We start from the raw sequence: 27576 nt of genomic DNA, 5'->3' as shown, positions 1-27576 counted from the left end.
GAATGAGACAAGGCGGAGGAGCTCTAGAAATGTTGGCTATTACTATTATTATTGACCTATTCCATCCCATTTCTTTTTTTTTTAATCTCCAGTCTTTTTTTTTATAGTATTTCCAAGATGTTATTTGGGTTTTACAATGTCCCCCTAATCTTACGCCCCCCCCGTTTCTTTTGAAGGTCCCCCTCCCCTTTCCCCGCTGGCAGATGCGCACGATCTTCTTTAGCCAACGGCGCTGGGGCTGGCCAAGCCCGCGCGCGCGGCTCTCCCCTCGCGCCCGCCGCGCCCCGGCTCCGCCGCCCGCGCGCGGCTCTCCCCTCGCGCCCGCCGCGCCCCGGCTCCGCCGCGCCCCGGCTCCGCCGCCCGCGCGCGGCCCCGACGGGCGCCCCGGGCCCGGCGGCCGCTTCCGTTCCACCTGCTCGGGCCGGGGGAGGGCGGCCAGCCGGCCTCAGGTGCGCGCCGCCTCGGCCTCCCGCGGAGGCAGGCGGGAGCATGCGCGCCGGCGCGGCCGAGGGGGCGGCGCCCGGCTCCCCGCCCGCCCCTCCCCCAGCCGGGACGCCGGTTGGGCCGCAGAGGCCGGCGCGCTGCCCCCGCCCGCGGGTCGCGGCCCCGCCCGGCCCGTCTCGGAGCCCCGCGCCGCTGGGGTAAGGAGGGCGCGGAGGCGCGCGTGCGGGGGGTCGGGGAGGGGGCGCGTGCGCCGCGCCGCGCCGGGCCGCCGCGGCCCCGCTTCCCGTCCCGTCCGCTTTCCCTTTCTCTTTCGGAGGCCGCGCGCTAGGCTTGCGCCTCGGACGGGGCGGCCCGGTTTGGGGGGAGGGCGGGAGGGCGGAGGGACTCGCGCCTCGCCGCGCCTTTGTTCCCCCCCCGGGCCGCCCGGCTGCCCTCGGGGCCGGGGCCGGGGCCGGAGCCTTCGGGTCTCCGAGGCGCCCTGTGCGAACTTGACTTTGGCCTCTCGAGGAGGGAGCCCCCGGGAGGCGCTCCGAGGACGGGCTTCTTGCTCCTAGTCTCCATCACCCCGACTTGACCCACCGTCGGCCAGGATGAGGGACCCGAGGCCAACTGCAAAGGAAGGAAGGAGGCTAGTCAGGACCAGGACTTAGTATGCACCGCTGTCAAAAAACTTTCCCTCTGCGAATTCCACCATTACAATCATCTCACTCCTTTTTTTCTCTTAAAGATTTTTTACTTTGAGTTTTACAGTTTTTCCCCTACTCTTACTTCCCTCCCCCACAGAAGGCAATTGGCCAGTCTTTACGTTGTTTCCATGTTGTACGTTGATCCAAATTGAATGTGACCAGAGAGAAATCATATCCTTAAGGAAGAAACTTAAAGTATAAGAGACCGCAAGATCAGACAATAAGATATCAGTCCCCCCCACCCAAATTAAAGTTAATAGTCCTTGGCCTTTGTTCAAGCTCCACAATTCTTTCTCTGGATAACAGATACACTCCCTTCTTTATGACTAAATTGACCTTTCACTTGATAAAACAAGACAAAGAAAAAATTCCCTTACTCTACCCCCCCCTAAAAAAAAACACTTGTTATTCTTGTGAGGAGGTGTCAGTGTCTGGTCATTATAGGTACTCAAGGCTTTTGGTGAAATTAATGGCTAGTCATTTGGTCAATATTTAAGAATTTGATGAAATCGGTGCCTGGTCATTCACTCAGTAATCAAAGGTTTTGTGAAATCAGTGCCTGCTTATTCAATCAATAATCAAAGAGTTGGTGAAGTCAGTGTCTGATTATTATCAATTATCAAGGGTTTTGTGAAATCAGTGCCTGGTTATTCAATCAATAATCAAAGAGTTGGTGAAAGTCAATAATCAAAGGTTTGGTGAAATCAGTGCCTGATTATCATCAATAATCAAGGGTTGAGTGAAATCAGTGCCTGGTTATTCAGTGAATAGTCAAGGGTTTGGTGGAGTTTTTGTCTGGTCATTTAGTCAGTAATAAAAAGAGTTTGCTGAGCCACACAATTTAAGTGCAGAGGTACTATCCTTATTTTTAGGACTATTTTTTTTTTTAGGTTTTTTGCAGGGCAATGGGGTTAAGTGGCTTACCCAAGGCCACACAACTAGGTAATTATTAAGTGTCTGAGGCTGGATTTGAGCTCAGATACTCCAGACTCCAGAACCCAGGCTTTATCCACTACACCACCTAGCCACCCCATTTTTTAGGACTTCTTGATCCATGATCATACATTCACATTTGTTTTAACATAGATATCCATCAGAATCTTTGCAGAACCTCAGTTTGCAGAAGGTTATTTCCAACCAGTTTGTTGCTCTAACTCACCTAAAGTCTGATCAAATTTTACAGATAAGGAAACTGAGGCAGGGAGAGAAGAAGTTTGCCTCATGTTTTAAAGTTAGAGCTCTACAACTGAGATTAGAATCTAGGTTTCTGGAGTTCTGGTCTGTATTCTCTTCCTTATGCTTCCTGTTACACTGTAAACTCCTAACTTAAATTCAACTTGGAACTGACTGGGTTTATTTTTGATTAATCATATGATTTCCTTGAGTCTATTTAGCAACATTTATTCCAAAATGAATTTTTAAAAATTATCATGTAATTGGAAAATTAAAATGAAATTTAAAAAAAATTAGTTTTTTTTTACTACCTCTTGTTTTTGTATTGTCTTCCTTGTAGAGTATCTCTCTACCATAGCCATAGAGTGGGAACTTTTGTAAGAACTAATTAAAAGAAAAAAGAAAAAGAGGAAGAAAAGAAGGGAAAAACACAACCAACCAAATCATTAATTAATCATGTCTGACAGCATATGCAGTATGCCATCAGCATAAGTTGGATATATTACATATCAGTATTCCACCTACAGAGAAGGAAGGGAGAGTTTTTTTCTTAGCACCTCTAGGACAAAGCTTGGTCATTATACAACATTTAGGTTTTTTTGTAGTGGTTGTTTCCATTTACATGGTTGCCACCTTGTATGTTATTTTCCCGGTTTTACTTCTTTCACTTTGTATTAATTCACTTAAGTCTTCCTATTTAGAAGTAGAATGATAAGATCATAAGAATTTTTCTCATTTTTCAGATGAGGAAATAAGCCCAGGCCTAGGAGTTGTTCACCAGACTAAGGTCATATAGGCAATAAGCATCTGAGAATTTTAAATCAGGTCTTTTGACTCCAGATGGAATGTTCTTTTCGTATTATGTAGCTAAGTGACCTGGAGTCAGGAAGATCTGAGTTCAAATGTTGCCTTATCATTTTGTGACCCTAGATAAGTCACAATCCTGTTTGTCTTGGTTTCCTCATCTGGAAAATGAGCTGGAAAAGGAAATGGCAAACAACTTCTGTATTTTTGCCAAGAAAACCCCAAATGAGATCACAGAGAGTTGGAAATGACTGAACAACAACATACTTTCTATTTGGTTACAGATTACACTCTTTGCCTCAAAAATTCATATTCATTATATCTGTAAGCAGGAAGGTTTCTGAGAGAAGTGGGATTTGTGAGGTACATGAGTGTTTGGGCAGACAAGTCATTCACTGTTTTGGACAAACATTCACTATCTGAGGTAGTTTTTTCTGTGTAAACAGGACTTGCTAAGTCTACAGGGACACTTATTTTCATAGGTAGAAAGCTGGAGACTTGGTGAAGGTAATAGAATTGGTTAGAAAAACTGGGTTGGGGAACAGCTAGATGGTGCAGGGGATAGAACACCGGCCCTGGGGTCAGGAGGGCCTGAGCTCAAATCCAGTCTCAGATACTCAGATACTCAGATAATTGCCTAGCTGTGTGACCTTGGACAAGTCACATAACCCTATTACCTTAAATAAATGAAATTAAAAAAAAACTGGGTTGGAAGGATGAACTTGGTTGGGTTTTGGTTATGATGTGTTTAATATAACCTTGATTGTATTCAGTTACATTGAGGATGTTTGTATATTAGACTTTTGATTCATTTGACTAGAATTGGAAATAACAAAAGTTTGAGTATGTTAGTTAAGCAATGACAATTGAGTTTCAATTTCACGTATCATGGTTATTCATAATGTTTCAAAATGATTCACTGTGTTAGTTTTGACTTTGGAGATTCTGAAATTGGTTGCTTGGTTTTGGTCCTTTATAACTGAAGAGAAACAAAATGACATGACTATTTTGAGGTCAAGGTATAGAGACCATGGCTGATGGTCAGACTAGTATGATGGCGCTCAGAAGACTTACTAACACTTATTCTGATGAGGACTCACCAGGCTGTGAGCAGTCCTGTATTAATGACTCCCATGACTCACAGTAGTCTCAAGTTCTTCAAAGAGACCTTGAGAATGTCCTTGTATTTCTTCTTCCCTATGAATGCTTGCTTTGTGTGAATTCTTTGAAAATTAGTCTTTTAGTACCTTTTAGTACCTTTCACATTTGGACAGTGTTCCCAGACCCTTGGAATCATGCTTGAAGATGTGACAGTTCCACTCAAGAAGGGACCTCAGTGGGTACTGGATCCTGAAATTATTTACTTCTCTTTCCATCATGTAAATTCATCTCCTTTCCTGGATTTTTCTTTTTTCCTTCTACTTTGGATAGCTAAATAGAGGTATTTCTCAAAGTTCCGAACCTGCCCTTTTGTGTCATTTTACATTTTCTTTCTTGTAGGTCTTATATATGCCATTTCCATGCATTTTACATAATTTTAGTTCCAGACTTTTCCTTGAGCTTTTAATCCCTATTTCAAACTGGACAGCTACACTTGAAAGCATGTAAAACTCAACTTGTCCAAAACTGAATTCATTATCTCCTGGCCCTCACCTGTTTCTCTCTCTAAACAGCTTCTTTGTCCTGGTTTTCCTCTCCTTTTTTTTCCCCCTCTGGGCTACAATACACCATTCTCCTCCCAGTCACTCAAACCAGAGACCTTGGGAGTTGTTTCTGACATCTCCCTTTCCACCCACATTCAGTTAGTCACCCAGTCCTTTTGATTGGATTTGGTCTTCAATATCTCAGGCATCTACCCCCTCCTTTCCCTTCCTCTAGCCGACTCTGAACAAGGTTATTGCTGTGGACTCCTGACTGGTTGCCATGCCTCCAGTCCTACTGCTCTAAACTCTCCTACACATGCCTTTGTCAGATTAATTTTCTTGAAGCACAACTCTGATTGTTTGAATGTCCTCTCAGAATCCATAAGCCACACTGTTTGCTTATGGGATAAAGTAAGGTAATAGATTTAGAGTTGGAAGGGATCTTGGAGTCATCTAGCCTGGTCTCCTCCTTTGTTTTGTAAATAGGGAAACTGAGGTCCAGGGAGATTAAATGACTTTTCCAATTAATATAGCTTATAAATGTCTGAGCCAGACTCTAAATCCTTTGTTCTTTTCCTTTCACTTTATCCTTCATAATTTGTATCTTTCATAATCTGCCCCCTATTGAATGTTATAAAGACCAGCTATAGCAAACCTGATACTCCTTGAGCAACAATTTGTCCATCTGTAAAATGAGGATACTAAGTCATTCATTCTATGTGCCAGACCTTTGCTAGGCACTGAGAATACCAATGCTAGCAGAAAGGACAGTTCCTGCCCTCCAGGAGATTGTATTCTTTTTTTTTTTTTTAAAGATTTTGCAAGGCAAATGGAGTTAAGTGGCTTGCCCAAGGCCACACAGCTAGGTAATTATTAAGTGTCTGAGGTCAAATTTGAACTCAGGTACTCCTGACTCCAGGGCTGATGCTCTATCCACTGCCTCCTAGCCACCCCAAGGAGATTATATTCTAATGGAGGAAGCCCACTTATAAAAGTAAGCTGAAAAGATGGTTCTAAGCTCAGAACCCTGAGTTTTTTTTATTTGCTTTTGTTTATATTGTTTCCTGTGCCTGGGATGTTTCCCTCTTTCCTTTTCCTCTTCCACATCTTTCTGTAGAAAATCTATCAATTTTTAAAAGGTGCATTTTAAGTACTATTTTAAGTACTACTTTTCCAGGTTAACTTTTTACCACCCCCCCCACCCCCCACCCCGCCATGGAAGAGCTTTTTTGAATTTTTTATTTAAGGCTTTGGGTTTAAGTGACTTGCCCAAGATCACACAGCTAGGTAATTATTTAGTGTCTGAGATTTGAACTCAGGTATTCCTGACTCCAGGGTCCATGCTTTATTCACCTAGCTGCCCCTCCTTACTCTTTTAAACTCCTTTCTGTATAACCCCATTTTGTTTTTTTTATTTTATCACCTCAATAAACTCCTTGAAGGTAGGGGGATGTGAGTTGTGGAAGGGGTTGATACTTTCCCCTTCATCCTTATGTTCATTACAGCAGGACCTGACAGTTAGAAGGCCTTTGGTAAGTTTTGTTGAAGGAAAGAGAATGCTTTACTGGGGATAGCCACAAGTAGGAAGCAGGAAGAAACTGTGAAAGGAGTAGTTTGAAAAGAGCGTGAATAAAGTCAGTGCAGGGTTAAATCCAGGGAGAGCATGGTTTTTATAAGAAATTAATTTTCAGCATTAGTATCAAAGGCAGCACTGATCAAAGACCTTGGGATTTGACTAGAATGCAATACAGCATTTTTTAAGGAGAAAGTATACTTAACAGTTCACCACTGAAACAGAGTTGTTTGGTTAGTGCACTGGAGTTGGAGAGATCTGAATTTAAATCCAGCCTTAGAAGCTGACTAGATGTTTGAGTGCTCAATTTTTGCCTCACTTTCTTCACTTGTAAAAAGGGGTTAATAGCACATATTTCTCAGGACTGTTATCAGGATAAAATAAAATAATACTCAGAAAGTTATTTATAAACCTTAAACTTATCCTGAAAAAAAGATCACATTTAAAATGCAACAATGAGATATCATCATATATATAGAAAAGAGACCTATAGTAATGTAGATATTAGGTTTATCACTGATTTGTTAAATGAGTTCAGTAGCCTAAATTCTACACTTCAGGCTATATGCCATACCTTTGGATCCCTTAGAAAGAATTAGTTTGTTCTTCAGCAGGACTATTGTTCTTGGTTCTTGTCAGAGTTAATGATTCCAATAGTTTCAAGTGGTCATTTGAAACAATGTAGCTTCAAATAGTACAGTCTGTTCACAGTTTGGGCATATGACCAGGACAACATATCTACTGAAAACATATCAACTGACTTTAATATAAAATTGGTACCTTTTCCATGTAGGTTTAGTGATTATTAGGTATTTCAATTGGACTTCAAGACTAGTATCATTTATGGGGTCATCTGAAAAATATAAGAATTTATGCATGTTCATAATTTTTTAAATGCAAGCCCAACAAAGATCCTAAAAAAAAAGCTTTCTGAAAGTCTAGCATTCTTAATTGTTTAAAACAAATTAAAAAAAAAAGACTGTGGGTAGTGATTTCTTATTTAAATTTTTTCCCCTTCTATCTTCCCCATCTCCAAAGAACTGATTTTGCCATTATTCCCCAGTCTGTGGCATGAGGCATTTATTGAATTTAGGATAGCTTTGATCCATTCTGAGTTCAGTATTCCCCAAAGAGGTGTGAACCCTGCTGCATTATTGAGGGGTTAATTGTAGATTTAGGGGAAGGGGATTAAAAAAAAATCAGATTGGGGGGCAGCTAGGTGATGCAGTGGATAGAGCACTGGCCCTGGAGTCAAAAGGACTTGAGTTCAAATGTGGCCTCAGACACTCCTAGCTGTGTGACCTTGGGCAAGTCACTTAACCCCATTGCCCTGCAAAAACCAAAAAAAATCAGATTAGGTCCTCTGTGATACAATACTTAAGAAGGATGCTTTGTTTTACTTTTGTGTAAATTATTAATTCAACCAATAGATCTTGTTTTATTATGTCTACACAAGTTACTTTTTTGACAAAAGGGTGCAACCTACTTGCTTAGTTCATAGAATATTTTAAAGATTCAGAACTGAAAAGACCCTTAGATAGCATCATATCAAATCTATAATCTATGCTAGATTAGAACCTAGAAAGAGCTGGAAAGGGTCCTATGGAGTTTAGGCAGCTAAGTGGAACAGTGGCCAGGAAGACCTAAATTCAAACTCCACTTATTATCTGTGACTACCTTAGTTTCAGATGAGTCTCATTTTCTTTATTTGTAAAAGGGGGAGCAAAGTAGAAAACCTTAATGAATATACATTTTCATCTGTAAAATAGATTAACCTACTTTGTAGGATTAGCATGAATATTAATTAAATAATGTAGCTAAAAATGTTTGGCAGACTTTAAAAGCCTAGCTATATACCTCTTAGTTCTTATTATCCTTAAATTTCCTTTTCTTTTTATATATTAATTTTGAATAGTCAATGATGATAATTGTGCTTCAGAAATCCTTATTTTATAAACCTGATACATGGAGATGATGGTTGAGAGCAAAGAACTCCCAGAAAATATGTTGTGAATGTTTTCTGGGCAGCAGTTTAAGATATAACTTTATATTAGGCCTGGAAGTTTGAAACTATGGCTAGTGTTCAAGGTTGGTTTCCCTTTTTTGGAAGGCTGTTGCAAGTAACTTCAAGTCTGAGTTCTCAGAACTAAGTGAAGTTTCTGAGATTTCTGCTAATTGCCAGAGCTGAAGAGCGGACAAACTGGTTGCTAAAGACTTCAGTAAGCAAGGTTGTGGGCTCTGTAAACCATGTAAAACAGCAGCTGTTAACTGGCATCTGTCTTGTGGATCCTGTATAAACTGAAGGAAGTGCGTCTGCTTCCAGCTGTTGCTTTCTTTGTGTGGGGGACTCTGCCCATCCATTATCTTGCAATCAGTTTCTGGTAATCTTAAGAGCTGAGGTTTTTTTGTCTTGTTTGTTCTTTTGTACCCAGAATGAGGACAAGAAGAATGTCACTGAAATCTTTTTAAGAATTCCAATCTTCTGTATCCAAAATAAACAATGCTCTTTGCTATGGCCTGTGAAGAAATATAAAGGTAGCCTGGCAGGTGTAGTTATCCATTAGTCTTCCCATATGATGGAAGGAGTCAATAATGCATGGGTTAGTGGGAAATATTTGTTTGGTGTTTTCCTGCAGTTGGTTTATTCCTTATTTTATGTTTCAAGAGACTTTTCAGTTAAAATGAAATTTTGGTTCTGACTTTGGCCCTTAAATAATAAGAGCTAACATTTATTTTCATATGTGAGTTTTTAATTCTCTTGGTATTTTCTTCCCAAGGAAACATAGTGGTAGAATGTAATTTTAATATTACTCCATATTTAGATTCATAGAATGTTAGAGTAAAAGTTTAGACCTGTATAATTCCCACTCCCTTTTCATTTTACAGAGGAAGAAAATAGGAACCTAGAAATGTTAAAATAACTTATTCAAGGCCATGTAATGAGTTCATGAAAGAAGTGAAATTTTTCTTATTAAGAGGCTTCTTGGTACTTAGAAATTTTCTGCTGTTGAAAAAGTTTTCAGTCCTTGTCAGAAAGTATCTTATTTTAGAATTATACTCATGTGCTCAGCCAGCCCCATGCAACTCATCATATTCCCACTTGCAGCCTGAACCGGATTTGAATGTAAATGGGAATTATTCAATATAATAGTTAAAAATAAAATAAAACATAACTGATATTAATATATGTTTTTAAGTTAAATATCCTGAAGGTATCTTTATGTAAAACTTAGTGGCCACATATCTATCTGAGTTTGATAACACTTCCTTATATGATAAATTATATTTGATATTTCTTGCTAAAATTAGTCATAAGCAATGGGGTGGTACAATGAATAGGCCTGCACTTAGGAAGTCAGAGTTCAACTTTGCTATGTGACTTTGGATGAGTCACTTAACCCTGTTTGTCTCAGTTTCTTCAATTGCAAAATGGCAGATATAATAGAACTTACTTAGCATTCTCACGGACGTTATGATGATCAAATAGGATAATATTTTTTAAATGCACATTGTGAAGGCTGATACCATATTATATAAATATTATTATGTCTGACTCTGATCCCTGGACCATACTGTCTATGGGGTTTTCTTGTCAAAGATACTGGAATGATTTACCATTTCTGCAGTGAATTAGAAGAAAAGAAGTTAAATGACTTCTTCAGGGTCACACTGCTAGTAAGTGTCTGATGCCAGATTTGGACTTGTCTTCCTGACTCCAGGTCCGTCACTTTATCCACTGAGCCACCTAGCTCCCTCCGTTAGCCAATCATAAATCTCTCACCACAGTTAATGAAGTAGGGACAGATAGGTTGTAAAGTACCATATTTTTGGTGCATGTGATTTTACTATGTTAAGAAAAGCAAGCTAAGATATCCCATTGAGAGGACATTTTCCTGGCAATGCTTTTTTTATATAAGCTTTAGGTTTGATCTCAGTCATCTTATTTATGACTGTAGTGTTTCTTTCTCCTACAAACGTTGCTCATCTTCAAGAAGTAAGGATGAACAACAGCAAAATTCTGAACTGCAGTTACATGTGGAGAGGTAGTGTAGAAAAGTCAATAGAGAGCTGGCTTTAATAGCATAAAGACATGGATTAAAATCTACCTTATCACACATTCATGTCATATACATACCCCCCCACCCCGCCAGTCACACAAATGACTGGGTAGGTCACTTAACCTGTCAGTGCTGTAGGTGACTTCCTCAGATACCAGCCTATTTTTTTAATCTTAAAAATGTATTTATTTATTTATTTTCATCCATTTGTACATGCATGTTTCCAAGTTACAAAATTTCCATCCACCCTCCCTTCCCACTCTATATTTTTCCCAACATATTTTCAACTTAGTAATTATTGGCATGAAGAATTAGAATTAAAGGAAAGAGATACATAAGAGATAATTTTTATAAAGTATTCATCAGATTTGGGTTTTTTTCTGTGTGTTTTGTTTTTCTTCCTCTGGTTGGGGATAATATAGTCCATAACTAGTCAAATATAGTTGTCCTAGCTCTCTGGACTGTCAAGAGGAGCCGCTTCCATCAAGTTGTTCATCTCATAATGTTGTTGTTGTGTACATTGTTCTCTTGATTCTACTCCCTTTGTTCAGCATCAGATCCTTCAAGTCATTCCACACTTCTCTAGAGTCCAGCCATTTATGGTTTCACATAGAACAATAATAGTCCTTAGTTTTCATGTACCATAACTTATTTAGCCATTCTCCAATTGATGGGCATCCCTTCAATTTCCAATTCTTTGCCACTACAAAAAGAGCTGCTATAAATATTTTGGAACATGTAGGACTTTTCCCAATTTTAGTAATGGGCTTTTTGCAGACTTTGTAAGAGAAACCAGAATTTTCAACTACATGAAAAATTCCATATTTTTAGTTAATCTCTTCCTTAGCCCTAGGATTGATATCTTGTTTGAATGTTTCAGTTTTTAAAGGCATCAGCTTTCTTACTATGTGACCTTTGCTAAGGAGCCTTAGAAAAAGCAAAAATAGCCTCTGCCCTCTGGCTAGTCTAATGTAATGGACAGCATATATACAGATCAGTATATGTAAGATATGGGCAGCTATGTGGCACAGTGGATAGACAAGAGACCTGGAGTCAGGAGGTCTTATCTTTTTGAATTCATATCTGACCTTAGTCATTTATTTGTTCTGTTACCCCAAGCAAGTCACTTCACATTGGTTGCCCCAGTTTTCCTGATCTGTAAAATGCACTGGAGAAGGAAATGCCAGTCCACCTCAGTGTCTTTGCCAAGAAAATCCCAAGTAGGGTCACAAAGAATTTGACTTCACTGAAAGACATTGACCAATGCATGATATAGTGAAAATGCTCTAAATCATTATTGATTAGAGAAAGGTATATTAAAACAAGCTTGTGGTATCATTTGACACCTATCAGATTGACTAAAATGAATAAAGTGAAAAGTGACAAATCCTTGAAGAGGATGTGGAAAAAATTGGAACACTAATTGACTCTTGATGGAGCCATGTCCTGATCCAACCATTTGGGAGAGCAGTCTTGACCTAGATTGGGCCTGATCCAGCAATATCATTACTAAATCTTGTTTCCAAAGATGATTAGGGTAAAAGGGAAAGAATCTTTATATACCAAAAACTTTTATAGCTACACTTTTGTGGTGGCAAAGAACTAGATGTAGGAATACCTGTCAATTAGGGAATGGTGAAATAGGTTGTGGTATAAAATCATGATAGAATGTTACTGTGCTATAAGAAATCTAATAGAAAAACTGTAGAAAAACATGTATTGACTTTCAAGGAATGATGAAGAGGAAAAATAACAGAATCAAGAGAACATTGTACATAGTAATAGCAATATTGTTTTAAAAGCAGTTTGAGTGACTAAATCATTATGACTGTTATAAGTGCCCAGATTAACTACCAAAGAATCTGTTACTCCATCCAGAAAACTAATAGAAGTATGTATAGAATAATTCTACACACACACACACACACACACACACACCCTATGTGCGTGCATGCATATTTTTATCTAATGGCAGATATTTCTAGGGTGTGGGGAAAGGTGGGAAAGAAGTGAAGGCAAAAAAGTTACATGATAACTTTATATATATTTAAAAGAAATAACAAGTTGTGCATAATAGATTTGCAGTCTCATGCAGTCATCAATTCTTATTTACTCTATGTTGTAGAAATACTAGTATTATTTCACAAATTAAAAAAATAAAAGATATAGTGAAGACACTAGCAGTTTGGGAAAGAGTGACAGGAAAGATCTTTTGGATTGGAATCCAGAGCACTTGGATTGAAGCTTGGGATTCTGAGACTCTCTTGCCTTTTTGGTTGAGGTAGATATCCTGTTTATTTCCAGGATTCATCCTTTCACCTGTGACCTTGATCCATTAATTATCTCCTTTTTTACTCTCATACATAACAGTTTCTTTTTCTTCATTAGCTTCTTCTTTGGCCTGGGTGTCTAGTCATTCTTTTCTCCAAACACAAACAGGCTCCCATTTTTCTCTTCCCTTTCACCATCAGAATTCTAGAAAAAGTAGTCTATAATTTAGCTTCCTTTCTTTTCATTTTCTCCTTAGTCCCTTGAAAGATAGTTTTCCTTCTCCTTTGTGGGTTTATCTTCCTTGATTCTGCCCATTACCTTATTCTGCTTTTTCTTCAAGTTCTTGTTCTTGACAATTTTCTCCTGGCTTTCAACTATTATGTCTATATAGAATATCAACTATATTTTCTCTGGTCCTGCCCACCACACTCTTGCCAGACTCATGGATTCAACTGTTAGCTGGATTTCTCCTTCTGGCCTTCCTGTAAAAGATGGAATTTTTAAGGAAGCTAGGGAATTAAATAGGAAGAATGGAGGAGGGAAAGTGATCCAGGCCTGGGGAAAAGCTAGAGATAATTTATGTCTGGAACTGAGAATTAAGAGTTATCTTGTTTGTGAAATGGTCAGAAGTACAGTGTCACTGAATTTAAGAGTATATGTATCAAGGAATTGGGTGTAAGAAGATTGAAAAAGTGGGGAGGATGTGGTGGTTATGAAGAATTTTGAATAATAAACAGAGCATTTTGATCCTGGAGGTTTTTGGGAACCACTGAAGTTTATTGAATAAGGAATGTGTGACATGATCTTATCTGTGTTTTGAGGAAATCACTCTAGTGGTTGAATGAAGGGTGGACAACTGCTGACTTGCTTGGATTTCCGTTAAATCCCAAGTAAAATCTTACCTTCTAGGTGGCACAGTGAACAAAGTGCCAGGCCTGGAGACAGAAAGACTTATTTTCCAGAGTTCAAATATGACCTTGGGCACTTACTGGCTATGTGACCCTTGGCAAGTCACTTAACTCTGTTTGCCTCAGGTTTTCATCTGTAAAATGAACTGGAGAAGGAAATGGCAAACTATTCCAGTATTTTTGCCAAGGAAACCCCAAATAGGGTCACAGAGAGTCAGTAATGATTGAACAACATCACAGAAGTAATAATGACAGAAGAAACCTTCCCCAACCACATTTAATTCTATTACTTTCCCTTCTCAATTATTTCATGATTATCCTGTATATAGTTTACTTTGTATATATTTGCTTATATAACCCCTGTTCCATTGTAAGTTCCTTTAGGACAGAGACCAGACTTTTGCTCTTTTTGTATTCCCAGAACTTAATAGGTACTTAACAGATGTTTATCGATTGATTTATTGATTGGATGGGGGGGTGAACAAGGTAGGCAGACCCATCAGCAGCTATTGTAATAATCTAGGCATGAGATGATGAAGACCACCTGCACCAGGGTGGTGGCAGTGTCAAAGGAGAGAAGGAGGTATACTTGAGAGATGTTGCAAAGGTGAGATAGACTTTGGCAGCAGCTTGGATAAGGGAAGAGGGGTATTTGGGAGGTGCCAGGATGAAGCCTAGGTTGTTAGTTTAAGGAACTAAAATAATAGGGCAGATAGTAGTGGCAATGGAGTGGAAGAGTTAGAGGGAAGGATGAGTTCAATTTTGGAAGTGTTTAGTTTAAGATGTTTATGTTTATCTATTTATTTTTCATTTTTTTTGAATTTTTGCAAGGCAGTGGGGTTAAGTGACTTACCCATGGTCATACAGCTATGTAAGTATTAAGTGTCTCAGTCTGGATTTGAACTCAGGACCTCCTGACTCCAGGGCTGGTACTCTCTACTATGTCACCTAACTGCCCCTAAGTCTATCCATTTTGAGGTGAGTGAAAGGCAGTTGGAGATGTGAGATTAGAGGTCAGCAGAAAAGTTGTGGCAGAGAGGATAGATTTGAGAATGGTAGTAGTGGTAATTAAATCCTTGGAAACTAATAAGATCACCAGATGAAGTAGTATAAGGAAGAAGAAAAGAAAACTCAGGACAAAGCCATGTGGGACAACCTAAGTTCCAGAGAGTGTGAGACGGAGGAGGGGTCCAACAAAGGAAATAGAGGAGAGGCCACATAGGTAGGAAGAGAAGCAGGATAAAGTGATGACTTGTAAAGCTAGAGAAAAAAAAGAGTGAAAGTGATAACAGTGTCAAAGACTGCAGAGGTCAGTGAGAATGAGGATCGAGAAAAGACAATTTGAATTTGACAGTAAGAAATCATTTGTAACACGGGAGAGAGTAGTTTTGATGGAATGATAAAATTGGAGGCCAGAGTGTAAAGAGTGAGGGGATAGAAAATGGCAGCTTGTTATAGATGGCCTATGTAGTCCTTTTGTGATAACATCCCAAGGTTCAATTTCTGGAACTATGTAATGAAAGAGTTGGGCAGCTAGGTGTTAGTCCTGGAATCAAGAAGACATTTTTTTCTGAGTTTAAATGTGACCTCAGACACATGCTAGCTGTATGACCCTGGACAAGTCACTTAACCTTGGTTTCCTCAGTTCCCTTATTTGTCAAATGAGCTGGAGAAGAAAATTGCAAACTACTGCATTATCTTTACCATGGAAACCCCCAATGGGGTCATGAAAAGTCTCACAGGACTTAACTGACTTCTGAAAAAATTAGACAAGATAGTCTGAAGGTTTCCTTCCTGTTTTCTGTCCTGTGTCCTATTGTTGGTGCACCCTGACTTGCTTCAAACAACCCTTTCTGTGGTCTGTGCTCTAGCCAAAATGTTCTTACTCACCTGTCTCAGTTTTGTGTTGTTCCTCATGCCTCATTCCTTTCTTCAATTATGCCTCTTGAAAATTTACTTTTCTTTAGGACTCAGACCACATGATGCCTTTTCCAGAAAGCCTTCTCCTAATTTTTGTAAACTGAAAGATGGGAGCTGAGCCAAGGAAGATGCACAGTTATCCTGCTATAACCATAAAAGAATGTCTGACAAATTCTTTAAATTTTTTAAACTTTTAATTTATGGAATAAAACAACCATTTCCATAAAATAGTACTATAAAAAAGATAATTGCATACAAAATTGTAAATCTATTATGCATAATTTGCTATTCCTTTCAAATATATAACAAAATTATCGTGTAATTTTTTTCCCTTTCCTCTCCTAAATATATACGTGTATATATGTATTATATACTAGGTGTGTATGTGTGTATATATATATTTTATTTTTTTATTTCTTTCTCTGGATTCCAGATAGTCTTTCTTCATATGTAAATTCTCAGTTGCTAGTGGCTCACGTTTTTTTCCTTTCCATTGGTGTTTTTCCTGAACTCGTTTCAGATTGAAATCTGGTCCTGTTGAACTTTGGACCAAATATTTATTCTTCGACTCAATTTCTGATTCAAATCCTTCTGGACTAGTTGTATTTGTGAACACATGCTTTGGACTTCATGTGGGCTTCCATCTAGATTTTTAACTCCTTAGGAGTATCCGCTTTTCCTTCTTGGTTAGTTAATTACTCCAAATCTTTGGTAGAAAGCATCATAGAATACAAGAAAGAGGACTGATCTCTGCTAAGAATTTGGGCAAATCACTCAAGCTTCTTGGGTCTATGTTTTCTTTTCTGTGAAGTGAGGTGGCTGTACCAGTTGAACTTTTAGGTCCCATCTACCTCTCAAGCTAGAAGTCTATGTATGCTCTTTACTTTTTTGGTACTCCCAATGTCCAACCTTCCTCCTGAAATTGGAGGTGGTTTGGAAAGGTTTAGATGAAGGTGCATTCCTTTTCTTGACTGTGCATAGTTAATCAGAATAATTTGTACTTTTTTAACCACTTGTATTCTACTTTGTATTATTTTATGTCTTATAACCTTTCTAAATAATAAATGCTATGAGATTAGGGATTATATCTTATATCACATAAAAAAAGATATCACCATGTTTTGAAAGTAGGTTCTAGACTAATGTTTGTTGAATTATTGAATATTTCAGGAATATTATATTTTCCCTGAAAGTCAAAAATACATTTCTAGTCTTCAGTATTTCTTCTTCATATTTCCTTCAAAATACCTACAGGTTCACGAGTTATATCTCTAAGTACTTTTGGTAGTTTGAGATATTTGTTCATCAAGGCTCAGGGAACTCAAAGTCTTCATTTAAAGAACGTATTTATTTCTAGCATAGAGGGACTTGTTATCTGTTTTTCTTTCTTGGTCTTTAATTTCTAAATGTGTTTGTTCTGTTTTTTTTTAATCTGAAGAAAAATTCCCACAAATGAGAGATAAGAGTTAAGTATTTCAGCTGTCATATCCTTTAATCTTATTTTGTTTATGCAGAAATCGGCAGTGAAGTGAATATGGTTGTTGGACTTGTAGTCAGGAAGACTGGAGTTTTAATTCATCCTCAGAGATTTTTACTAGTTTAGCTGTGTTACCCTGGGCAAGTCTCTTAACTTCTTCAGTCTGTGTTCCCTCATCTCAAAAAAAAAAAATCTCTGGTTTGCTGTAAGAATTAAATAAGAATGCTTGTAAAGCAATTTGCTATATAAATACAGGTTGGTTCTTTGGTTCTCTTTTTGTTTCAGAGATACCTAAGGAGCTCTTTTCTAATTTCTAGATTCAATTTCAGTTTGGTCTGAGCTTTTTTTTAGATACAACCCCCCCCCTTTAAAAATATTCAGGGTCATCTCAGGTATTCTGATTCATATTTGACCATTGAACCCATATGACTGGAGGATAAAGTGAGGTTGATGATTCAGCCCCTTACACCTTTACTCATCTCCAATTCATAGTCTAGTTATAGCATCATCTCACTGATCATGGTCTTCGAGAACAAAAGACAAACACCATCATCAAACTGCAAAAGGATCCTGATTGCAGAGTTGTAAATGCTCACACTGAAAATTTAGCAATCATCTGTTTTTTTTTTAAGAATTTTTTTTGCAAGGCAGTGGGGTTAAGTGGCTTGCCCAAGGTCACACAGCTAGGTAATTATTTAAGCGTCTGAGGCCGGATTTGAACTCAGGTACTTCTGACTCCTGGGCCCGCGCTCTATCCACTTCGCCACTTATCTGCCCCCTACAATCATCTATTAAAACTGGCTCCAGCACACCTCTGAATCCTACATGATAATCTTATCTGTTTGATTTTTTAAAATTTATTTTGTTAACTATTTCCCAATTTTATATTTATCTCCCCCTCCCCCCTCCATCTCCATCTCCATCTCCATCTCCATCTCCATCTCCATCTCCATCTCCATCATCTTCATCTCCATCTCCATCCTCTCCATCTCCATCTCCATCTCCATCTATCTCTATATATTTAGGTTTTTGCAAGGCAATGGGGTTAGGTGAATTCCCCAAGGCCACACAGCTAGGTAATTATTAAGTGTCTGAGGCCATATTTGAACTCAGGTATTCCTGGTGCTCTATCCACTATGCCACCTAGCCACCCTCCCAATTATTATTATTATTATTATTATTATTATTATTATTATTATTATTTTAGGGTTTTTTTGCAAGGCAAATGGGGTTAAGTGGCTTGCCCAAGGCCACACAGCTAGATAATTATTAAGTGTCTGAGACCGGATTTGAACCCAGGTGCTTTATCCACTGCACTACCTAGCCACCCCTCCCAATTATATTTTAATGATTTCCCTGACCTCCTTTAAGTCCCAATTAAAATTCCACTTTCTACAGTAAGCCTTAAATAATGCCAGATAATTAATTCTTAATTTCATTGCTTTCCTTTTTTTTTCATTATTTCCTCTTTATCCTGCACATAGCTTACTTTGTATATATTTGTTTGCATTTTGTTTCCCATTTTTAATTGTAAGCTCCTTGAGGGCAGAGAAATGCCTTTGCCTCTCTTTTTGTAACCTTAGAACTAAACTAGTGTAGATGCTTCATGTTTATTAAATTGAACTGAACTAGGTTTAGCCCCACCAATATTTAGCCACTGTGTATTTCACTTGTGACTTACATTATTAGCCATTTTAGAGCCATGGAATAAAGGGTTATTCTTTCATTTTTGAATCTAAAACTTGAGGTGCACACATTCATTTACGTCTAGCATATTCTCACTGTGCTTTTAGAAACTATGAAATGACATGGTCACTTCCTCCAAGGTTCTGTCCCTTCCACTTCACCAACTCTGTTCCTGCTTGTTGGTCAGAATTAAGTCTGAGGTAGCAGTTCCCTTATTGCTTCATCAACTTTCTGAGAGATGAAACTGTCAGCAGGACAAGTCAGGAATTTATGAGATGCTCTATTTAGTGGAAGGAGAGATTTGTAGCAGATGTTTGGGTAGTTTGGGAAAAGTCTCCCATTTATATGACAAACAGCTATGCGACTGCTGTGAGCAGTGCATCAAGCCAGGTGCTGGGAGAGATACAAACATAAATAAGATGGCCCCTTACTCCCATCACTCTAATGATGATAATTATAACTGACATTTATTGAGGGACTCCAAGGTTTAAAAAGTGTTTTATATAAATAACTTGTTTGCACATCACAGCTATCCCTTAAGGTAGATGGTGCAAATAAGGATATGATCCCTATTTATAGAAATGAGGAAACAGGTTGAAAGCAGTGAAAATACTTGGCCAAGGTAGCACGGTTAGTAAATGTAGAACCAGGGCAGATATAGATCCTCTGACTTCAAATCCATTGATTATCCACTATACCACAATGGCCTCCTATTCCTTCCTAATTTGATGATTTAAATTAGGAACTTGAAATCCATCTTTTCCACCAGTTCTCACAGTGATCTTGGTTTTATTTCTCTTTTATTCATATTCAGATCCATTTTCCATGTTTCCCTTCTTTCCAGGTTTTGGATTTCCACTTAAGTATATAATTTTTTAAACAAATTTTTATTTATTGTAGCCATAGTTTTCAACAAAAAACTTTTGCAAGTTTTTAAGTTTCACATTTTTCTCCTTCCCTTCCCTCTACATGTATAACTATGCTAAACATAGATATACTTTAATCATGTTGTAAAAGAAGAATCAAATCAAAATGGAGAAAAAATTAGAAAAAAGCATAATACAAAAGATAACTTTTTAAAAATTGAAGATAGCAAGCTTTGGTCTGCATTTGACCTCCAGAGTTCCTTCTTTATATTTGAATGATATTTTTCATCACAAGTATTTGGATGATATTTTCTATCACAAGTCTTTTAGATTTGTCTTTGATTATTGTACTGCTGAAATGAACAAGTTCATCATAGTTGATCATCACACAATGTTTCTGTTAATGGGTGCAGTATTCTTCTGGTTTTCCTCACTTCACTCAGCATTGGTTCATGCAAGTCTTTCCAGGGTTTTCTGAAGTCTCATCCCTCATGATTTCTTAAAGAACAAAGTGTTCCATCACATTCATTTTCCACAGTTTATTCAATCATTCTCCAAGTTGATGGGCATTCTCTCAATTTCCAATTCCTTGCCTCTAGGAAAAGAGCTGCTAAAAATATTTTTGTACATGTGAGATTTTAACCCTTTTTTGTGATCTCTTTGGGATGCAGCCCTATTAATGGTATTGTTGTTGCCCTTTGTGCATAGTTCCAGATTGCTCTCCTGAAAAGTTGGACCAGTTTACAATGCATTGGTGTTCCAGTTTTCCCACATTCTCTCCAAGGTATAGAACTTTTTGACAAATAGTATTACTTCTAGTGATTGTTTATAATTTAAAAAAAATTTTTTAAAGAAAGTATGCTCTTCCATAATAATATTCCAACTATGAGTCTTCTCTTAGAAGGCTTCTTTGATATCCGAGATATCTATACTACATGGTTTAGTGAATAGAGTTCTAAGCCTAAAGTCAGGGAGATCCATCTTCCAACATCAAATATAGCCTCAAATACTTTCTAATTGTGTGGCTCTGGGCAAGTCACTTAACCCTTTTGCCTCAGTTTCCTTATGTGTAAAATGAACTAGGGAAGGGATCACACACCACTCCATTACCTTTGTCAGTAAAACCCATGAAAGAGTTGCACATGACTGAATAAAATAAGAACAGTATTCAAAATTTCAAGTCCCTCTTTTTTTAATGAAATGTACTTTATGCATTAATATATGTAACCTCAAACCATAAGTAGAATTTCTGCCTCCCTTCCCTCTTATTTCTTCCTGTGAGTTACTCAACACTATTGTTATTTATTTCTTCTTATTTTTAGTTTTGTATATTTCTTTGGGTATTTTTCTTCCCTTCATTTTCAGCAAAATCTGTCAGATTGGCAGGTTTTTTTATCCCTCCTGTGTCTCTGTTCTTCAAGGTATTTTTTTCTTAAATTTTCTTTCCAAATTTGTGTGTGTGTGTGTGTGTATGTATGTATATATATATATATATATATGTATGTATATGTATATGTATTGTATGTATATAGTGATTATATCTTAAGAATGCTCTTAAATTTGAGACAACTAGTTGTTGCAGTGGATAGAGCCCTGTCCTGGAGTTGGGAGGACCTAAGTTATACTTACTTAGCTAAGTGACCTTGGGCAAGGCACTTAATCCTATTACCTTGTAAAAACCAAAAAAAAAAAAAAAAAGAAAAAATGCTTCTAAATCGATTTATGTATGTTAACCTCTTAGTCTTGAACTTAGTTTGAAAAAAATTAGAATCTAAATTCAAGGATAAAAGTAGGATAGCATATTAGATAATTTATAAATTCATCTTGTTAAAAAAAAGATCTATTTAATTTGGTAGTAGCAGTTATTATACAGAGAATTATACATTGAAGTAAGGTTGAATTTTCTAATGAATACTTGATTTCTCCTGTGGTTGTCAATGTATTTATGGACTTCTTTGTTGCTGTCCAGTTCTTTCAATCATGTCCAGCTCTTTATAACTCCATTTGGAGTTTTCTTGGCAAAGATACTGGACTGATTTCTTCAACTCATTTTACAGATCAGGAAACTGATGCAAGCAGTATTAAATGACTTGCCCAGGGTCACACAGCTTTTAAAGTATCCCAGGCCAAATTTGACCTCAGGAAGAAAAGTCTTCCAGGTTCTTTACTCTATCCACTGTGCCACCAAACTGCCCTATGGATTAATTTGAGTGCCATACTAATGAGATCAAAGTTCCTGAATGGCTTTTACTCGCATTATCTTAGTCTTGACATTTTACAAACATTTACATAGATTGCCAGTAAGAGAGCATCTTTGGTGAAAGAACTGGTGTTGTCCTAGCATGAATCTAAAGTTGTTTCTACAAAAGTCATTCAAGGTTTGTGCCATCTTGAAGATGTGCCATTCTTTTGTTATGAAGAATGTATGACTTCACTTTTGGAAATCCTTTGAAAAACTATTACCATATATTAAAAAATCAGTTTATAGTCACTTTTTCTTTGAAAAAAACTTATGTTAACTATCATTTATATTAGTGTAACCTTTGCAAAATGCTTTATTAAGCAACTTGTTTATCAACCTTAGTATAAGGCACAGAATCTCAGAACTGGAAGGGATAATAGGAATTATCTAGTCTATTATACCATCTCATCCAAGAATCTCACCTACAAGCACCTCTGAGAAATAGTTACACACCCTTTGGACCCTTGGATGCTTCCTGTAATTAGGAGCTCTTTACCCAACCAAAGACCACCTGCCATTTTTGAACAACTCTAATTTTTAAAAAAAGTTCCTTCCTAAATTAAACTTCTTAATTGGGCTCCACATGACTACTATTAATTCCAAGCATCAAGGTCTACATTAAAGGCAAAATTTTGCCACCACCCTGGATGGGCAGAAAAATGTTTTATTGACTGATAAGAATTAAGTGTTTCAATGTGTTTAAGAGGGTAGCAGCTTTTTAGCCTCCAAAGCCACAATGTTTACTTTTTTTCCCTAGCACAGAAAAAAATATTTAAGTGGTTTAAAACTTAGAGAAAACACTAATGGCACCTTTAGAGAGATTGAAAATATTTCCCAATTAGAAAATGCAAACTTATTTTATGTCCTGAGTTTTGTATAGTTACTGGATGTTACTTCATTTTCATCCATTGGCATTGTCAGGTGAATGGAGATAAAGTGTGAAAACTCAGGGGTAGGGATATTTATTCTTGCTCTGTTAATGACTTGCATATTGTGAGAGTTCAGCTCATTAGACTGTCAACACCTAGGATGAGAGACACAGAGATAGAGAGAGAGCAAGTGAGTAGTAATTCTCATTCTGGCCTCAGACTTTAATTTTCAGTTGTTCATTGATTTTTGTGTTACGCATTAAGCATTTTCCTCTCTCCCTGAGTATATTCCACATTATGGTCATTCAGGGAAGTGTTTTAAGTTTTTCAAAATCATTGAGATCCCTGTAATTATCATTGATTCCCTCCTTCCTATAGTTTGCCTTCTCCCTTCTGCCCCACTTACATCTTTTTCTCCCCTTATAATTCACATGATTAGCTTGAGAATAGAAATATTTGCCAGTGATAAATTATATTAGCAATTCACCATAAAAGAAGATTTACAAGAAAACCAGGTTAAGGTGGTGCAATGGGTCAGACTTTGGCAGAAGAGCCTCTCTGTCTCAGTTTTCCCATCTGTAAAATGGGGATTAAAACCTTATAGGTTTGTTAGGATCAGTTGGAATCACATATATACATCATTTTGCAAACCTCAAAGATCTTTCTAAAGCTATGTTATTGGTATTGTTAAATATCAAATAGATTATGTGTTTTAATGACCACTGATAGGTTTTTCTGAAGGTTTATTTGCCTATTTAGATATATGGCTATGACTAATGGTTGCTTTAAGGGTAATGCTTGCTATCATGGTATTTTTAGGACATGGTGCTAAATAGACAAACTTTTGGTTATTTATCTGTTTAAATCTATTTTTAAAAGCTTATGCTTAGACAGTTTATTTGTTTCAAAAATATGTGGAAGTTAGCACTGCACTCCACATTTTTGTATCATTTTTAATGCTTTTTTAAAATATTATCTCATCTGGTAATATAATATCCAGATTCATGTAAGACTTTAAAGATTTTGAAATGCTTTCCCTATCCCATCCCTCTATGGTGGGAGTCAGGCACAGTGTCTCTTACTTGTCTGAATCTACATAGAAAGAGAGCCAGGGCAGAACTTCTAACTCCTGCATCGGTGCTCCAACAAGGAAGTTGACTTTCCATTTATTTTTAGTTAATGGGAAATTAAAAAAATCTTTTCAGTTGTTTTATAAGATAATCTACTAAAACTTGTAAAATCATGGCAGTGTTTTAGGTGTAAAAATGGAAAAGATGGAATTATGCTTTGCAAGGAATTTAATTTCAGTAAGAATCATGGAATAAATTCTAGTGGAAGGATATAATTTAGCAATGATCTGATTTTAACCCACTGACTGATTGGGGAGCTGGGGGTACTGCTCTACAACATCCCACTCTATTAAGCATTTACAATGATGTGAAGCTCACCAAGTCACAAGGCAACCCATTTGATTTTTATACATAGATGATTGTGATACTATTGTTCACGCCAGATGAAAGACTCCCATCCCTCTAAATCCCTGATCTGTCCTCTTTGGGTATTTTGTAGAAATTTTCTTAGATTTTATTTAGTAGTATTAAGGTGAAAAATGTATGTACCTCTCTATTATTCTTTAACCTATGTTTAAAAAAATTAAAATTTTTATATTTTACAGGATTTAATTTGATTAAAATTTGACATTTAACTTCCTACTATTCTTTGGAAAACTGGCAACACGTATGTCATATCTTAGGAATTCTTTCCATTAAGGATTAAAATAAGATTAAAATAACTGATTAAGATAGTTGCTACTAATGTAATTTATTATTTATATTTTCCAATTACATGTAAAGATAGTTTTCAACATTCATTTTTTGAAAGATTTTGAGTTCCACATTTTTCTTTCTCCTTTTCTTTCCTATCCCCCTCCCCTTGATGGTACTAATATAATTTTAAAGAAAATCTTAAATACAAAGCTATTTCTACAGTTAGGTGGCACTGTTCCCTTTTTCTTATCAAAGATCTGAGTAAGCCTGTTGGAACTACTAAAGCTTAAACCTTTCAGATTATATAGTCAGGTCAAAGGGACTGGTAGAAAAGAAAAATTAAGAAACCTAGATTACCTCTTGCCTCCTTGTGGCTATCTCTCAGTCCCTACTTGAATTTGGAGTTGGGGAGTGATTAGATTTTGTTTGGTGAAGGCTTCTTTTTGGAAATATGGGTGCCAGGTTTTTACTCTTCAACGTTCAGTTAAAATCAGTAAACACTCAATTGAATGTCTACAATGTGCAAAATTATTAGACTTGGAGATATAAGCTGAGATACAAACATTCACCTAAGAGAGAGAGAGAGACATATGCAAAAGAGAAGATGTTTATGTAAAATGCTATGAGAAATTTAGCAATAAGATTACTTTTACCTACAAGAGAAAGGTCTAGGCAAGGGCTTGTACAGGAGGTATATATAAGAGGTGAAATGTGAAGGAAGGGAAGAACAGAGATTGGGGAAGGCAGGGGGTGGGGAAGGACAGGACTTCCTAAGTATTGGGAGATTTCTTAGAAAAGGCAGGCATAAAGAAAGGGAGAGAGAGAAAATGAGAATTAGTATAAGATTAGAATATGAAACATAGGTTATAGAACATAGGATCATAGGACTAGGGCTGAATGGGACCTCACCTTAGAAACCAGCTAGCCTAACCCCTCATTTTACAAATGAGAAAGAATGTTAAAGACTTGCCCAAGTGTCTGAGATAGTATTTGAACTCAAGTCCTTGGATATAAAGTACATGAAAAGGAGTAGTATTAGCTGAGTCAGGATAGGTAGGTGAGATCTTGATTATAAGGGGGTGGGGTTTGAATACCAGTATCAGAATTTTATGGTTTTTTTGGTTAGTAATGGAGACCTGTTGGAGATTTTGCTTAGGTGAGTGACACACACATCAGAGCTGTGGTCTGATCATAGGAAGATAATATAGATAGCAGAAAGGAAAAGAAATAAGACTAGAGGCCAGAAGACCAGTTACTGTGTATAATGTTAACAATAATGAGAAGGGTTTAGGTCTTGGATGACTGGTTAAATTGGTAGAACCAAGTTGGGTAGAGGTGTGAGAGAGGTTGTGGAAGTAGCATCAACAACAATATAATGAAACTCAGGAATATGCTAGAGTCAATTCAAACAAGAAATTGTTAAATTTTCAATGTGAGCATTTACCCTTAGAAATCAGCTGTTGCTACATATAAAGCCTTGATTGATTATTTTGTTGATGGTATAAACTTTAAAAGATTATGGACATAAGAAAGCAAAGTTTGAACATAATGTTTAATATTTATTATACAGCTTTATTATTTAGGCTTTCTTGAAACCAAAACTTATTGTTTTATATTAAAAAATCCTCTTTTGTTTTGCTGTTCACATGATAATTTTTCTAATTTTGCAAAATAACAGATAAAAAAGAAAAAGTTATGAACAAAATATTAATGTACATTGTTTTGAACATATATTCTGCTCTTCTCTTCAAGCTAGCTGTTAAATATTACTTAGTTCACCCCTACATATGAAGTATCAGTGATATTGTATTTAAGATTTTATTTAAAATTATATTAATACCATCAAGGGGAGGGGGGTAGGGAAGAAAAGGAGAAAGAAAAATGTGGAACTCAAAATCTTTCAAAGTTTTAGTCATTGTATATCATCTATTATCTTTTCTTACTTGTATTAGCTGGTACAAGTCTTATTTCTCTGAATTCCTTTCAACAGTATTCTGTTCCACTCATATATTACAGTTTTTTCAGATATTACTCAATCTGTGGTAACATCCTTTATTTGCAGCTACTTTGATATGAATATTTTGGTAGCCTGTCTTTAACCTCTTTGGGATGTATATGGGTTCCTTCCTCATACTTATGAATGTGTTTTTGCAAGTCCCCATAATCCTAACTCTCAGTGATACAGGTTGAAACTGGAGGAGTTCTCAACAGCAGTGAGCTATGCTTATCAGGTGTCTGAACTATTAATGCATTTATGTGATTAGCCCCTCAGACTAGGAGATCACCAGATTGCCCCAAGGAAGGAGTGAAATGTCAGAAATGGAGCAGGTCAGAGCATCCATGTTGAGTATAGTAATGAGATCAAGGGATCATAATTAGTGTACTCTCAGTCTGAATGAGAAAGGGAGACTGAGCTTTTTTTTAAAAAGGTATGAATAGTTTAATGACTTTTCTCACATAATTCCAAATTGTCTATCAGAACAGGTGGTCCAATTCACAGCTCTACCAACAATGTGTTAATGTGCCTGTCTTCCCACAGCTTCTCCAACATTGACTAGTTCCTTTTTTTAAAAATAGTTTTTGTCATTGTGTGCAGGATAAAATTTAAACTATGCTACTTGGAATTTAAAGCACGATGCAGCCTGGCTGCAGGCTGTCTTTCCAGGTTGATGATACATTTTTTCTCTTGAGCACTGCACACTCCAGCCAAACTTGCTCACTCTCAACATCATTTCTATTACTTCCTTCTCCTTATCACTACTTTCCCCATTTGTGAATTGTTTTCTCTTCTTATTTCCTATTCTTGGAACTCCTACTTCCCTTCAAGGCTTTAGCCTTCAAATGCTACTACCTCTTTCAAGAAGCCTTTCCTGATTTTCTTAAGTTGTTATTGACCTGCTTATTTTTTTGTATAGATTATTTACTTATCTTTAAACATATTACATTGAGTAGGGTCATGGGACAGATTTAGTCAAACTTTTGGCTGGGACTTCCTTTTCTTTTTTATTTGTATACCTAGTTCTTTTTTTTTTTAGAAAGATTTTATTTATTTTGAGTTTTAAAATTTTTCCCCTGATCTTGCTTCCCTCCCCCTACCCAGATAGAAGGCAGTCTGTTAGTCTTTACATTGTTTCCATGGTATACATTGATCTAAGTTGAATGTGATAAAAGAGAAATCATCCTTAAGGAA

At 37.2% G+C, this 27576-nt stretch overlaps 1 protein-coding gene across 6 annotated transcripts in view; it reads left to right on the top strand.

The window, feature by feature from the left end:
- The first annotated feature begins 543 nt into the window (after positions 1-543).
- Positions 544-27576, top strand: part of L3MBTL4 (L3MBTL histone methyl-lysine binding protein 4) — a 546540-nt gene continuing 519507 nt past the window's right edge. For 5 of the 6 annotated variants that reach the window (XM_074202633.1, XM_074202631.1, XM_074202627.1 and 2 more), the window contains exon 1: positions 544-641. The gene's annotated coding sequence lies outside the window, so the exon portion shown is untranslated. The remainder of the gene's footprint in view (positions 642-27576) is intronic. The other variant, XM_074202628.1, reaches the window with a different exon arrangement.

Source organism: Macrotis lagotis, chromosome X (genome assembly GCF_037893015.1).
Source record: "Macrotis lagotis isolate mMagLag1 chromosome X, bilby.v1.9.chrom.fasta, whole genome shotgun sequence".
NCBI classification, from domain to species: Eukaryota; Metazoa; Chordata; class Mammalia; order Peramelemorphia; family Peramelidae; genus Macrotis; species Macrotis lagotis.
The sequence above is the reverse complement of the archived record's forward strand: the minus strand, read 5'-3'. Positions and strand labels throughout refer to the sequence as shown.